Source organism: Centruroides sculpturatus, unplaced genomic scaffold (genome assembly GCF_000671375.1).
Source record: "Centruroides sculpturatus isolate CEXI.00-Female unplaced genomic scaffold, Cexi_2.0 scaffold1000, whole genome shotgun sequence".
In the NCBI taxonomy this organism is placed as follows: Eukaryota; Metazoa; Arthropoda; class Arachnida; order Scorpiones; family Buthidae; genus Centruroides; species Centruroides sculpturatus.
In genome coordinates, this window is record NW_019385287.1 from 148,997 (window position 1) to 161,744 (window position 12,748).

A 12,748-nucleotide genomic window follows, 5' to 3' on the forward strand; every position below is an offset into this window, starting at 1 on the left:
ACAAAGAAAATCTAAGACTAATTCAATATAAAATATACAGAATACACCATATCATGGCCGACGGCCACAAACTAAACATTTAACACATACCATTAACAATCCACAAGATATGCCAAATTTTCTCTTGCAAGGCATTACCTACATGAAACAAAAAACACCACCTTGGTGGTGGTGTTTTTTGTTTCATGTAGGTAATGCCTTGCAAGAGAAAATTCAAAGAGAGAAAATGCAAAGACCCTGCACAGTACAGACCAATTACATGTCTTCCAACACTTTACAAAATTCTTACTTACCTCTCGCATTGCAAACAAAATATACAATCATATTGATGAACACAGCATTCTTACAGAACAACAGGAAGGTTGCCATAGAAACCACAAAGGTTGAAATAACTATTACTTATTGATGTTACTATCTTATGGTAAATACATAAGCAACACAGAAACATACACATGGCATACATTGATTACAGAAAAGCATTCAACAGTGTCCCACACATTTGGCTGCTACTTACACTTCTCATCTACAAAATTCATCACCAACTCATTAGTTTCATTGATTTTAACATGCTCCACTAGAGAACAACATTACATCTTAACCTCCACAATACTCACTTAAAAACAAATCAGATATACATCAAGCAATGACTTTTTCAAGATGATTACTTGAATCCTCTTTGATTCTGCCTTGTACTTAACCCTTTATCATTGAACAAAACACAATATGTTTACAATATTAGATAAAACAAAACAACACTATTGATATTTATATTATCATATCTCATGTACTGTACATGGATGATATCAAACTTTATGCATCAACACAGAATCAGCTTCATCATCTTTTACAAACTACACAGTTCTCAAATATATAAATGGAGTTTGGTCTAGAAAAATGCAAAACACTCCACTTTGAAAAAGAAGTTCTGAAGAAAGACTTTGTACTCAGAAGTGGAGATTTTATCGAGTCCATAAAAGAAGGTGAGTTTTACAAATATTTAGGATTCCAACAGGTGAAAATTAAAGAACATGCACAGATAAAACAAACATTATCATTTAAATATCAGAACACATTAAATACAGTATTAAGAACACATCTAAATGCAAAGTATACTGTTAAAACTATTAATACATATATTGTCCCTGTACTCACTTATTCTTTTGGATCTCAAGCAACTCCAAAAGAAAACAAGAACACTTGCTAAGCATAAACAATATCATCCAAAATTGTGCATAGAAAGACTAACTCTTCCCTGTAAAGTTGGCTGTGGCCTGACTAATATAGTTAACCTCCATTAAAAACTGATGTGTGGGAGTTTTTTGACAAGAAACAAGAAACATCAAGATTACATAAAGCTATAACTTTGGTAGACAGTAACACACACCTTTGTTTTATAAATGCAATGTAGCATAATAACGATCACTTGGCACTATTTATTCTTTTATTTCAATATTCGTTGACAAAGGACGCGTACAATATCATTGCCGCGGCTAGAGGGGATTCTGACTTAGAGGCATTCAGTCATAATCCCACAGATGGTAGCTCGACCAAGCACATGTATTAAGTGTCTGAACCTGTAGTTCCTCTCGTACTGAGCAAGATTACTATTGCAATGACTAGTCATCAGTAGAGTAAAACTAACCTGTCTCACGATGGTCTAAGTTTTACCCTACTGATGACTAGTCATTGCGATAGTAATCCTGCTCAGTACGAGAGGAACCGTAGGTTCGGACCAGGGCTGTGGAGTCGCATAAAAATCTAACAACTCAGACTTAGACTCCGACTTTTCCTTACCATCTGACTCCAACTCCAACCACTGGAGGACTTGTTACCGAAAGAGACCCGAAAATTCTGATGTCATCACGTGACCTCAGAATAAAAGATTCAATAAATAGAGTTCTAATAAAAATAGAATGTAGAAACATTTTATTCCAAAGCTAAAAGACTCCTCTAAGTAATATATAAATACAGTCGATCCCCCTATAAGACAGTAGATACGTTCCATTCTTTATGAATCAATTTTGTAGGAATCACAGCCAATCACAGCCTGACACGTGTGAAGTTTACGGACTACGGCTGTTTGAAAGGTTTTCTTCCATAAAATTAATCGATTCTAGACTAATTCGACTCAACATTTCCAAAATACGTATATTACTACGCTATAAACAAAAAGTTGTAGGATTACTTACCGAGTGTGCACCATTCGACATCACCGTTGCTCAAGCTTGTTTTCGTCGCGGAACAGCGCAGCAAACCGCGCCCGCGATTTCTGATGTTATTTTTCTGCGAAAACTTCGTTGAACTTTGGAGACATCATTAATATAAATAATTTTAATCGCCATTGAATAAGAAATGTTTCTTTCACAAGAAATGTATAAAATTACAGTACTGTATTAGACTTACGGTACCTAATTTACATACTGTACAGACGATAGCTTGCCTAAACTCTCTGTAGCGTGGCGCTAGACGGCAAAAAGTATATATAATTTTAATAAAGTTATAATAAATTAAGTTAATATATAATTATATATACAGTACCTAATTTATATATAATTATGTGTACAGACGGTACTAAACTCAATTTACCCGCCTAAACTGTCCGTAGCGTGGCGCTGGACGGCGGAAAGTAGTTCGGCTGCCCGATGACGTTTTACGTAATTATAGGAGTTTTTTTACCATTGTTTACGGATACCACCACAATTTTTTTGCCATTTTATAGGAATCGTAATTATAGGAACCCGTCTTATACGGGGATCTACTGTATGTATTTGATAATTGTTACTTTTCTTTCTGAAAGTGTAGTGCTCAGTCAAAAAATAACCCCTCTCAAATCTTTTGGACTCAGGACACCTTGGAATTTTGACATATGCAAAAGATTTGAGGTTTTTTTTATATGTGTGGATGTTAGACTGTGTGCGTGTGAAGCATGATTTTGTTTACCCTGTTTGAAGCCTAATAATTTCTGTGGTCAGAATGGTCAGAATCAGAGTCGGATGGTTTAACACAGGAGTTAGTTATTAAGCGTCAAAGTGGTTGAACTAAATCATGTCCCCATATACATTCTAACATCTTAGGCGAGAACATCTTAATGGGTTTTACTGTACTATTATAAAATGGCAAAAAAGCTTACTTTGAGAGTAGAGACAAGTTTTATTTTATTTTATTTTTTTTAATTTTGAACGCTAATAACGAGTAAAATATTCATTAGGAGATATGACACATGACTACTTTTATGTCTTCACTCTGTCAATCTTTAATTAAGAACCAAAATTTAATAGTATTAATGCCCCTTTATACGCAAGCTACAGCACCACGTTTTGTTTCTTAAACTTTACCCATTCTGAGATATTGTTTAATATCTCAGAACAGAAAATAAACAAATTAAACAAACTAGACGCCAACACACACATGCGCGCGAATTTTTTTCTTTTATTGACTTTTTTTAGGGGTTCGGGAGATCTCAAAATGTGTAGATTTGCAAAAAAAAAAGAAAAAAAAAATGTTGGAGGGTCAAATTTGACTTGATTCCAATACTTTTCCGTTTTATATACATAACAAGTTGGGAAGTAAAAAGGAGTCGGAGTTGGTGGATTTTTTGACGACTCCGACTCTGACTCCAGCTAAAACATCAAAACCCCACGACTCTGACTCCAACTCCACAGCCCTGGTTTGGACACTTGGTACATGTGCTTGGTTGAGCGGCCAGTGGTGCAAAGCTACCATCCGTGGGATTATGACTGAACGACTCTAAGTCAGAATCCCCCCTGGCTGCGGCAACAATATCGTATGTGTCCTTTGTCAACAAATATTGAAATAAAAGAATGAATAGTGCCAAGTGATCGTTATTACGCTACATTGCATTTATAAAACAAATATAAAGATACGACACGATTTCAAAACATGGAAGAGTAACACACACTATTAAACTTATGTTCTGAGCACCTGGACATAGCTCAACATATAAATAACATAGACACCATTAAGCAGTCATGAGCCCAAAAGGCACTTCATACCTGCCATGACCTGCCCATGGAATATATGCCTAAAACCTAGCTCAGGACTATGTTGGCAAAACTATGTCAAAATACTGGCTGACTGGGGGTGCCTGTTTGGACAGACAGAGGGGTTTTATGGTTGCCATTCAAGATCAGGTTATAACACTAAAAACTACAGAAAACATTCTGACGGATGCATCACTCACAAATGAAGCTTGTCGCATTCTAACAGAAACAATACAATGTATAACCTCTAGCTGCAAGTGTAATGACTCCTGTATTGTCTATGATATATCGAAGTATATCTTAGTATAAATATAAAGAATTGCACTGAGGACTTCACAATAAAAACACACCAATTCGGACCGGCACAATTACCGGCACGCGTAAGTCAGGGTAGCGTAAGTCAAGGTATTACTGTACAGAATAACGGAACAATATATATACAGTCGAGTCTGCATAAGTCATCATAGTTATAACTAGACACCGTTGGTTAAGTAGTCAGTTTTCTGTGGTCCTGGCCGACTTACATAGGCATTAATGTTAAAAGACTCTGGTTAACTTGACACCATTTAACTCATCACCACTGGATAATTGACAAACTTTTTCTGTCCCACAGTTGTTTAGACATCTGATAAGTCGACTCCCCTCCTGAAAATAATGAGTTCACACTATACAGATTAAAGTCACGGCAGAATTTGATTTTGCATTTTCTCACTTTTCATTTATGCGATATTTGCAGCAAGTGTTTCACATTTCTAGAATGAGTATCCAAAACCTAACAATACTTATGCTGAAGGAAAAATACAAACTTGTATCTGAATTAGAATGTAATAAAACTTTGCAAGCTGAATTTGCAAAATAAGAAAACTTTTCAAGAACAATATTGGTGGGAATTCTGAAGAAAAAAGAGGAGATTAAGAAACTTTTCTTGGGTGTTTGTTGTGGCTGTCTTGAAAATGCCAGAGATGTCAAAGATGCTCTGGTACATTAACACTAAAGCAAATTTGTTCATTAAATCTTCCTGATACTGAAACAAAAAGCAATGGAAATCAATGAGATACTTGGGTAGAAACTAGTGATGTAACGAATATTCGGTTACTATTTGGTATTTGGCCGATTACCGAATATTTAATTACTATTTGGCCGAATACCGAATACCTAGAAACAGGAGTAAGAAATAACAAAAACACAGTAAATTAATCATTTTGGTATTTAGATTTAATGTTATCGGGTTAGTGTTGTTTGTTTATATTCATTTATAACTTATAACATGCACAAAATAAAAAAAATAATTATATTAGTCACAAGTATTCACAATTTATAATTACAAAGATCAGCACATGTACACACCTATTCGTTTGAAAGTCGTCGCACATATCTGAGGGTCTGACCCTGCCTATCCTTCTTCTTAAGCACTCATCTTTGCTCTTCCCTTTCTCTTTCCTCTATCTTTCTAGTCCACATATGCCTATGCATACATCATAATACGCGCTCACGATACTTTCAATTCATCACTTTTCCATCATAGTTTTTCCATTTTATAATTATGTGACTCATAGCATGGTGATAACGGAGAAAAGAGACAGATAGAACATCGGTATATGTCATAGTTATGATTTAACAGATTCGAGACAACTTGGTAGCCCGAACGGTCCCAGGCTTTCGCCCGTGCACGCTAAGTGACTTTCATTACAAGCATTTAGCTTTCCAAAGTCTATGACAACAATTGTTTGGCATTGGCGGCCGCGAATTTCGCGCCAATAAGCTGCCTTGACTTGTTTGATTATGTTATCAACTTAATTTCATATTTATTTTCACATTTTTATTTCGCGGTTCTTCTCTGTTCTTTTTCCGTTATTTACACATGTAGGTCATTTCATTGTTATCCACTTTTGATATCATCATTTATCATATACTGCCATGACGCTCTTGTCTGTACGCTACAACTGTCAAGAATTAACGCGATTGGCGAAGTGTAGTGACAGCGTGCCAATTTTCGTATGTGCGTTAATCGAGCCGAATAGTTTGGTCGAATATTTGGCTATTCAGCCACACTCCTGGCCAAATATTTGGTATTCGGCCTGAGGCTGAATATACTATTCGTTGCAACACTAATAGAAACTAACTTTAGTGACAGTGATGATGGTCAGAGAGAGATATTTTTGTACATCTTGCATGTACTATATAAATCACTACTGTATTTTCCTAATTGTAGTTTTCTGGTTTTTTTCAACTTCGTTTTAGTTGTCATGTCGGATAACTCGACACATTTCCACTTCCCCTTGGGGTGTCGACTTATGCGGTTATGCAGACTCAACTTCATTATTCTGTTTCATTTTATCTATATATACAAAGTGGACCAACAAAAACGAAACGGCAGAGTTTTTAGATAGTTGGATTTGTATTTAAGCAAATCGCTTGGACAGGTCGATTTTATTCTCGAGGGGGACAGACATCTTTTGCAATAAAGTTGTTGTGATTCTGAATACAACAGACAAGGAAAAATTTTAAAAACTCATTTATTTTTTATTAACTAAACAAACATTTATTTTGGAAAAAAGTAACACAAACAAAAAAAAACCATAACAATTATGTTGTACAAAATTCACAATAAACAAATAATAATCTTAAATTCTGATTGAATCACTAAGTGGTCAAGCTTAATGTGAACACTACAAAAAAGAACATCTACAAACAGATAACACATTATCAGCCTTAATTTTATAATCAATTTTTTTCCTTGCATGATTTCTGACATGTCTCCCTCGAGAATAAAATCGACCTGTCTGAGCAATTTGCTTAAATACAAATCCGACTATCCAAAACTCTGCCATTTTGTTTTTATTGGCCCACTCTGTATACACAAAAGAAAAGTTACAATACATAGTTGCATAGCACTACACAAGCTAAGCATAAACAAACTATTTACATAAGCATAATCAAATAGCAAATATAATATGCCAAGAGCTTGCACACACAGTATATTTTGTATTTGTCATTTTCTAATATTGCCTGTAAAGTATATTTGCAGTATGGTACTTGGGTGTTTAATAATCTATGACAGAAAGACAATCACAGATTCCATCACAATAGACCTGACATCACTTTATTGACAAATGTAATAAGATTTGCTTATATTATAGATATTTCCATTTTTTCACAACAAATCAACAAGTACACTCCACTTGTCCAAGAAATAAGACAACTGTGAAGGATGGATATGGTATTTATTGGGTCTATTGTTCTCTCTTCTACTGGTATCATACTATACACACTACACAAATGTCTAGAAACATTAAACATTAATAAAAACATATACATGGCACTACAGAAAGCTGCAATATTGAACACTTGTCACATTGAACAAAGCTGCAATATTGAACACTGTCTATAAACAATAAGTTTATAGACAGTGTTCTGTATTATTGAACTCTGTATTATTGAACACTGTCTATAAACAATAAGTTTATAGACAGTGTTCTGTATTATTGAACTCTGTATTATTGAACACTGTCTATAAACTTGTCTATAAACTATGTTTATAGTTTATAGACACTGTCTATAAACTATAAACATTATTGAACACTGTCTATAAACTTCCTAACGGAAGTTTATAGACAGTGTTCAATAATACAGAGTTCAATAATACAGAATTCAATAATACAGAAACTTAATTTTACACTTGTTTGGGTAGCTATGCCTTGACCTTAGTCAGGCAAAGCACTTAGCACAAGTATCAGCTGAGTGTAACATTTGCAACATAATGATGATAATAAATAAGTAAATTTTACTTTTTTGCCTTGAGATCAAAACTTCAACTGATTTAATTATATTAAATGATAAATTTTATATTTCCATTTATCTTTTCTGTTGGCAAACATATTTTCTAAAAGACATTATTCAGCAGGTCTCCAGAAGGAAGTTCAATGTCATGGCTAGAAAAGCAACAACAAAAGTTGAAAACACGTAAAGAAAATAAAGAGTTAGATCGTTATCAATTAGAACAGATGGTAATTGCTGAGTTACAAATGAAGCAACCTAGGTCTGCTCCTCACAACATTGTATCTAACAAACATATTTTGGATGAGAGAATCAACCAGTCATTTCCACCAAAAGAATATGCCTCTAATAAGGTAATTTTTAGTGATTTTTATAATTATTATGTAATTTGTTTTAATAACAGATAGACTCGATCTATTGTTAAATATTTATAATAATTCATAATAAAAGTGAATAAGTTTTTCTATCATTATTCTAATGTTAAATAATCAAGAAATAATTTATTTTTTAAACATGGTAAAAAAATATTTGTTTTCTAAAAATGTTATTTGGAAAGTGTTTTTTAATATAATATTGTTATATAAATATGTTTTTAAAAATCATAGTAATAGTTGTAAAATTTTCATTAAATTAAATATGAATGTATTCCATAATATCTTCACACCTTAAAATTAACTAACTGATCTAACAATAGCTTTAGATATTTAAGAAATATAAAAAAATGTTAATTTATAAGATTTATTCAATGTTCTAAATATCTACTGTAAAGTTCTTTCTCTAAAAATCACCCAAATTCCATGAATGTACGGTACATAATTTATCTGGATATCATGATCCTCTTGGAACTATAAGTATGCCGACTTTTAGGGGGGAGTCAATTTATCCTACATCAGGATGAAGCTAAGGGATGTTCGTATGTGGGTTGTGGTGGAGGAGACGAATGATGACAAAGTTAAAAGCCATTTATTTTGTTGAATTTATGCTTACATCGATATTAGATAGTTCCCAACTCTTGGTGTTCCTTTGAAGTGGCGAGAGTTTCAGTCTATCAGTCTTAGCCCTGGGATGGATGAGAAGGTTCGTCGGATGGGTGCGGATGATTGGCAAAGATGCGGCAGCATCCTATTGGTCGTGTTGTGTTGCTATCCTTTGGTCGATAGCAACACAACACAACTTAATGAGCACAACTTCAGGCTTAATCCAGAGGAAGACCGTCTTCGACCTTAAATTACCGATTTTTATAGTTTTTCTCCCACTATCTGTATTTCTGACTGGCCCCATGGCCCATTCCTCACTTCCCAATTGGTCTCTCCTTTGTTTCCAGGTGAAAACCAAGACCTGATCAGGTCACGAGAAAGGTCCGATTTGAAGCATCTGTTTGACACCTTTTCGTCAACTATGCCTTGAGATTGTTGATAGAACCATAAGCCTTGAGCTCATAATTTAGGTTATTATTTGTGATTTCTGTCATTTTGGAACTTTAACGATCATATGCGATGTTTTTCTATCCATCAAATCTTTTCCCTTTTCCAAAATTTTTTCCTAGATCGACTGTTTATGAGCACTTGAGTCAGAGTTCTACCTTTCCCGACCAACATTCCATTACGTCATTTGTTTGACAGTTAGTTTTTTTCCTCCTCTCTCTTACATAACTAGCATCACCTTTGATCCGACTTGACAATAATAGTATTTTGACTCCTAATTAATTTGAAATTAAATTTTTGTTTTGACCTTTTCTGGAATCTCACAGGACATAAATAATTGCATCTCGTAATTGTGGTCATGTATTGGATATCTTGTGAATGTAAGTACTGTACTGTACATACTATTATCATGAAAATATATATGAAGAGTGAAGGAAAAAACAAAGAATTCAAAAATTCTTTATTTTGAGATATATAAATTTTAATAATTAATATTTTAATAATTTTTAAACTAGTTCATCTAGAAAAACGAAATTATATTGCATTGTAATACAAAGATATTTTTTACTAATTAAGAACAACTTTTACATTTATATTTATAAAGCAAAAAAGTTGAAAATTTTACAGATGCAAATAATAAACTATAAAAAACAAAAAATGACACATTAATGCTTTATAATTCTTTCAGTTCTTTTTATTTTTTCATAGTATTATCCTTTTTTCACACATCACTACCAAAAGACATTGTTTATAATATTGTTATAACTTATTTATTATAATAGAACCCTGATTATCCAATGTAATGTAGACTGACGTTACTTTGGATAATTGAAAATGTTGTTAAAATGGATTAAAAATTTCTGATTAAAAATTACAAATATAAAAGATTTATATGGTATATTACTTTTATGTCTCTTTTTTTATATCTTAGTGATTTTAATTAATAAAAACTTCACAGTTTTTATTAATTAAAATCACTAAGATATAAAAACTTCACATTTTGCTTTTAATATCAACGGAATAAAACAGAATCAAGACCTACCCAAGTGCTTTCTGTTTGTTATGTTAAAATAGACTTTCCCAGTTTTTTAACTATGCCATACAGACTTCCCTGTTTTAATCTTCTTTTAAATTCATTTAATTATTGGATCATTCCAGTTTTCATCCACTACTCAGGTAAATACAGGCTTAATAATTATAAAATATGAGATGGTGTATCTGAATATTTTAAAAAAATGTGATATTTCTTTTTTTTTTTTCTTTTCTTTCACCTTTCATATATAGTCTGTATTGTTTGTTGAATATTGTACTTTTTAAATTTTGCATAAGCAATGCAAGTGTTTTTTATACAGAACTAACTAATATATCCAGCAAAGCTCAGGTTACCTTCAATGTTCAATGTTTTCTTTAAGATAACTCAAGTATTGCTAGATAAATTAGTTAGGTTTATATAAAAATGCCTGCATTGCTTATACAAAACTTAAAAAATACAATATTCAACAAACAATATAGACTATATATATTTTTTTCTTGATTTAAATATTTACATCCATAGGAGTGCATCTATAGGTACAATTATGTTTACTCAATGTATGTCCCAACGGGATCATGACATCCTGGTTGAATTATGGATGTCCATGAGATATTGGTGGTTGTTAGGGTAAGTTTAAACTTGATGAAGAGCTATAAACTAACTCAAAAATGTTAGTTTAGTAAAAGTTTTGTGCTGGATACCTAAAATGTTTTTCTTACTCATAGATTCTTAGTGCATTCAATGCTTTCAAGAATATGATTGATGTAGTTGTTGAAACAGAGATTTATTTAAATTTAAATGGACTAGGTATCAAGTAATAATGAACACTTGAATTTTAAAAATAATGTTTATTAAACTAATGCATTCCATATTGTACATTGCATTATAAATGAACAGGTAGTATTGAATTTTATCTGTATACATGTGTTTTAATGATATTTGTTGCAATAAATGATTTAGTTTAACTTAAAATTGAAATAATTGGAAAATTAAGTATTGATATTTTAAATATTTTTAATAGGTATTAAGTTTTGCCACACCATTGCATATAATAACACAAAATAATCTAATGATGCCTCAGCCAGATTCTTTCATATCATCTCCATATGCAGAACAAAATTTATATAATCATAGTAGTGATGCTCCATCATCTCCTATCATTCCATCTCGTAGCAGTAGTAAAGATGTTACACGTGCTAGGTAAGACTATTAATATCATTTATTAATTTTGAATTTGCAATATGATGAGAAATTTTAAGATATGATTAAGAAAGTTTAAAAATTCTCATACAGGTATATCCAAAAAATAATTTATGGTATCTCTATTTTATTTCAAGTCTGAATTAAGCTATACTTAATTATAATATACAGTATTAGTCTAGTAATACCTCTGTAGTTTTTTAATTGAATGAAGATACAGTGGAAAATAAATTTTAAGTACAAGTTTAACTTTAACTGTAAGTTAAGTTTATATTATTTTCTTTGGGGAAGTTAACCAATTATATAAAATCACAAATTATATCTGAAATTTAATTTGTAGTTTAAGTTAAGTTATAGTTTTATATAATTGGTTAACTTCCCCAAAGAAAATAATATAAAACAGATTTATCATAATAATAGGAAAATTTCACATAAGAAATTCATATATGCTTATGCAAAGAAGTTTATAATTCAGGTTTTACTATTTACTAAAAATAGGAACTAAAATCTAAATTAAGAAAATAAAAATAAATAGATAATTATCTCCATTATCACGAGAGTTTTATTATTATCGTAAAAATTCAAATTATAGGAAGTCCTCTTGATTTATTTAAGATGCAGTTTGAAATAAACGATGATTGGTTAAATTATGGCCGTCTGAACGATGATTTGCTAGAAAAATACACGAGGAGTTGCGCTCATTTTTGAATAAAGAAGCAATTAGTTTTATTAGTTTAAATATAATATCGCGTATCGAATGATTTCAATTAATAAAGATTACATAATTACCTTACAATTACTTTAGTCGAATAACATTTTCCGAAAAACTACAGAGGGCACGTACAGTACCTAGGTCCTCCCGAATCTGCCTCGAGTAGCACTCATATTCTCATATACGCCATTGTTACGTAATACTTTCGTGTAGTTTAATATACAAAATTATAGCATCTATATCATTACTTAACCAAGTTCAAGATATTCTTGGGAGATAACTTTATAATATTCTATAATATCATGTTACGTTGCTCTCAGCGAGAATAATCAAGTTAAAGTTGTAAATATTTCAGAGATTATTACTTAAACAGCGCAGTTATATAGTAAAATTATACAGTTTGATAATGAAACCGAATGCATTTAAAAACTGCACAAGTAATAATAAAATAACCTTGTTAAAACGATAATAAATTTTAAAGGTAAATACGAAACTATTTAAATTAAAAATTTATATGGAAATTATTGCTTCTAGCCCTTGGTATAATTATATTAATTAAATTTACTTTGATTCCTGTGCCCATCATTGGTGTGATAAGCCC